Raw genomic sequence first — 5,025 nt, 5'->3', positions numbered from 1 at the left:
GGGAAGAAAGACTAAGGATTTTTGCTCTACTAACCTTTCCAGAAAAGGAGGTGTTCGAGTTGTTATTATTCTATTCTTCTTAATTTGATGTTCTGCATTAACCTTTTTTCAAGATTTCTCTCCTCCTCAACTTGTTCTTCTATAATCACAGGAAAGTTTTTTTGTAATATTTTTCTAGACATTAACTGGATGTTTTGAATAGGAAGGATTGAATATGGATTCCCTTCCTCAGTATTGTAAATTGTTCTTTCCACTTTGTTACTCAAATTTGTTATTGGTTGAGCTGGTAATTGAGTTGGTATGGGTGGCATTTGGTTAGATGGCAGCTGAAGCTACTGAGGTTGGGTTAATTTTGGTGCAAGTAATAATGGATCTGACTATTGAGGTTGTTGAAATTGTTGGTATGGAAAATATTGTTGGGAAAATGATTGATATGGTTGTTGAGGATAGGACTAATGTGGTCGAGGATAATATTATTGAGGAGGTTGGGCTCCATAAGCATAGTCTAATCTCGTATGCCTTCTAAAAATATTGTTTGAATAGTATCACGATTTAAAGAATGGTGTTTAGATTTTTGTAAGTTATAGAGAATCTTTCTAAGTATTCCTCTAGTTTTTCATCATCTTGTTGAGTCATTCTAAAAATTTCATATTTTGAAACTCTAGGCATAGAGTATGCTTTATATTTCTTAAGAAAAATCTTCCTCATGTCTTCCCAACTACTAATAGTATGTTTACCTAATCCCATGAACCACTTTAATGTAAATGCTTTCAGAGTAGCAGGAAAAAGATGAAGTTATGTGTATCATCAATATAACCATAGGTACAACATAGAATATCAAATTCTAACAAAAAGTGAGTCAAGATCTTCAGAGGACATACCATAGAAATTTGGTAAAAACAAAAGTGGGATATCTTTCATTTTTACCTCTTCTCCCAAGATTTCTCTAGTGTCCTCTTTCATTTTTATTTTATCTTTTAGTATCTTCTTCACTTTTCCTTGCCCATTCTCTTCATTGTATTTCATAATTTTTCCATTGTTTTGGAGTTAGTCCAGGAATATTGGATCCTTGTACTTCTTCTGCTGTTTATTTTTCAGTTGTTTCAAATGTTTAAGTAACAATTTGATATTGTGTGTCTTTAATTTGTTTCATTTGTTCAAGAATAGGATGATAAATTGGTTCGTCTAGTTGCTCAAGGATAGGTTGAACAATTGGTTTTCTTGTTTCTCTTTGTTTTCCTATATAAGATGTTTATGTTGTGTTTGTTTTCTCTTTACTTCGTAAGCCAACAAAGTTTGTCTTTCAACAAGAGTTATCCTTTGTCCTGAACGTTGTTGTTCCTCTAACTCTTCCAAAGTTGGTTTTCTAGCAATTGGTGTAGTTAGTTTGAATGTAGGTGGTCCTGCTCCCACCAATGGTTTAGTAGTTGGGGGGTTTTGTTTTGTATATCTACCATTTTTGTCTCTTTGTCTAGGCATAAACCATATTAAAAAATCCTAATTTTTTTATTTTTTATTTTTTTATATTTTTTATGTTTTCTAAGCAATCTTCCTAATCAGTTATATCTAAGTATGCTTCCCCGGCAACGATGCCCAAAATTTTATTTCAATTTACTAAGTAAATTAAAACATGTATTTTACTTATCAATCCAGATTGGTAGACTTAGAATCGAAACAAATTTTATGGAATCTTAGATTAAACTAGTGTAGGAAGTAATTGTTTAGATGAAAATAATGAAAATTCATATTACAAATATAAATTACTGAAAAGAAAACATTAAAATTCTGATCTAAAAAAAAACAAGAGTGCAATGAATATTTATGGAGCACAACTAACAAGAAAGACGCCTCTAACTTAAAGGTCCTAGTTTTCCTTCCTCATTATTCGTATTCCAACAAAGTCAATTTCACCATAAAACATATCATAACCAAAGCAGTAAAAATGCATAAACACAATTTCTAGTTCAACTCTTAATTTATAAGGAAGAGGATATAACTTAGATTCCTTGGTTGACCTTCCCTTCTTAAAATCAATTAATGAAAGGAAATCATTCAAAATCATAAATGAACATGGCATATAATGAATCTATTCAGAAAATATTCACAAGAAACTATAAAGAAAACAACAATCTCAATATTCACAATTATGCACAAAATTACAGTGCAGTGTACTTAGCTCAGAATGGGGGCCCTCCACCCTTGCTCGCTACACTTGAAAATATCATCTAATGTATATCAGCAATCACATTCCACAACAAGAACAACAAGAAAATGGAAGACATGCTCTTCAAATTATATTCGGAAGTAAAGAAGTCTCCATAGTCATAATACATGTTCATAGTTGTTGAATAGTTGTGCTTAAATTAGCGAAAAATATAACAAACTCAACTAAAATAGTTGTAAGAACCTATGAGAGTCATAATCCATATAATCAGGTCTAGCTCATCCCTTTTGTTGTACAAAATATTGTAGAATCCCACTAAATCACAAAAAAATGCCCCTTTATTTAGGGATTTCTGGGTCACTAGTCAAGTTTGACCAACGTTGACCAAGATTGTTCCGACTCATTTGGACTGTGCGAATAGGAGTTTTTCCATCATTGGTTCCCATGTTTCTCGAATATATCTTCAGTTTTCACCTAGGTGTCCTGCACATATGACTTCAATGGAGCCATTACGGGAAATTTTGTTCTAGTCAAAATAATTTTTAATACCAAATTTTTACTAAAAATTCTAAAATTTAAAAGACATAATTATTTTACCTTAAAGTGAAATAAGAGGCAAAAATATGGGAAAATTACCATCGTATGATGGTAAGGGATGATAGAAAGATGGAAAATACATGGTAAAAATTATTCAAAGCTAAGGGGGAACAAGGCTCAGGAGGAAAAGCATAAGAAAAGGTGGGAAGAAGAAAAAATCAAAAAGAGGCAAGGAAAGGAAGAGCTAGAGAGAAAGAAAAAGGAAGAAGAAGAGCTTAGAAGAAACTAGGAGGAAGAGGAAATAGAAAAGAAAAGGGTTGAATAAGAACATAAGAGAAAGTCTGAAGAAGATAAAAGGAGGGAGGAAGAAGAGGAAATGATGAAACAATAAGAAGAGATTAGTAAGAAAACCAAGCTCAATCTAGAAACAACATGAAGGATCCAAGATTCTGATTGATCTTACTTGGTTGTATGTTCCTCCATCCACCCCAATTATCGGTGGACACTCGCCACTCAAGGAATTGGGCATTTCATATGAAGAAGAGGAGGAGGTCCTGGATCTGTCTAGATAGACTTTTGATTAGGTCAATTTCAAGATTTTGCAAGAGAGAAGAAAATGTTATGCTAGGAACCCTGTCAAACCTTTGTCACTAACTATAAAGAAAGAGATTTTCCTGGATACCACTTTGAACCATGAGATGATTACTTTGGCCAAGACTGCCTTTGTGACCGTGACAGAGCTAAATGTAAGTAGGATGATTAAACAAATTTCAAAACTTCAGGGATAGCTCTATGCTTCTTAGCAAAGAGCCATGAAAGTAGAAGAGGATAGAAGGAGGGTAGAAGAAGAGAACAAATCTCTACATCTAGACCACTCTAATACAGAAGAGTTATAAGAATCCATTGAAGAAGAGGTAGAAACTTCGGAGGAAGCCATGAATTAAATCCACGAAGAGATGTTAAAGTTGCATCAAACTGTATCACCCTTTCTAATAATACAAGCTAAGACCAAGGAAAAGAGAACCATTCTCAACAATTCATCGTAGCTATCAATAAAATATGTGAGTGGGTTGCCAAATATCCAAATGCACTAGTAAATCTCCCCACAAAATATTGGATAACTACCCAAAATGAGAAAGTCCAAATTTGTATCAAGATCCAGTCACGTGGAAAGTTAGCAAGGGATGTGGACAAAGTTTTGGCTTCGTATAAACTTTTCCTCAGTGGATTAGAATTGGTGGTTGAGGTACACAATGTTCCTTATATCAGAGCAGTAAGGGAGGTGGGGAATCAAGTAGAAGGTCTCTAGGAAATCCAAACATTTCTCAATCCTCCCGAACAAGCCTCCACCATGGAGAACTTGCAGGTGCCAAAATAGAAAATTACTCAGTACATGGTAGAAGTAGTGAGGATATACACCAAGTTGGTGACTTTATCAAATCGGGTCAGTGTTGGGTGCAGGAATTGCACTTAAGCAAACTCCTCAACACCTAATTATCAACCCGGGGGATTCGTAAACTTAGAGATGAAGCATAGGCAATGCTAGAGATGGTATGAATTTTCCTAATATAAATTCCTACTTTAAAGAAAAGCTTGCAGAATCGAAAGGGTAAAAGCTAATTGAATCATCAAAGTAATCTAGTGTTGGAACAAGAAAGAATGCATTTGCAAAAGAGATTTAGAAATAAAGGAGCAATTACTCTAGCTGACTATTGATTAACTACTGAGTGTGTTTTTCTTTAGCAGAGACACTTTAGCAGTCTCAACAGATGTGCCCTTCAAACCTGCTTATGTAAAGATTTCCTTCTCGCGAGAATATATCTTGCACTAGTGCATGAACATCAATTTATGAGGGCGTAAAATGATGTCTGTACTAAAAGTGTTTTTATTCATGCAAGGTCTAGAGCTTTCTCAAGTCCAAAGCACTCAGATCTAGTAACAAGAAATTGGTTCTTGCACCAGATCAGAGCTTCTTACACTTTAACTATTAATTCTTGGAATGAGTGCTTAATTACTGCAAGTGTTATGAAACCAAATTGCATACCAAAAAGATGAATGTTTCTGAGTTTATCAAAGTACAAAAAAATAGTGAAACAATATTTATAATGTATCTTGTCATGAAATATTAGTGAAAGCAAGAAAGTTGTTAGAAGTAAACTAAAAAAGCTTGCTGCATCACATAATCTTGCACTTGTGCAGGTTCAGTTCTATTTTAAACGAGGATGGAAAACTAAATCAAACAGAATTGCAGAAAGTGAATAGCACACCAATGTGCACTGGTGCAGGTAATTTCTCCTACTCGAACTAGGCAGGGAAAACCAAAC

The sequence above is a fragment of the Pinus tabuliformis genome, chromosome J (genome assembly GCF_031772625.1).
Source record: "Pinus tabuliformis cultivar Carrire ecotype Pingquan chromosome J, CPIR1, whole genome shotgun sequence".
Classification (NCBI taxonomy): Eukaryota; Viridiplantae; Streptophyta; class Pinopsida; order Pinales; family Pinaceae; genus Pinus; species Pinus tabuliformis.
The sequence above is the reverse complement of the archived record's forward strand: the minus strand, read 5'-3'. Positions refer to the sequence as shown.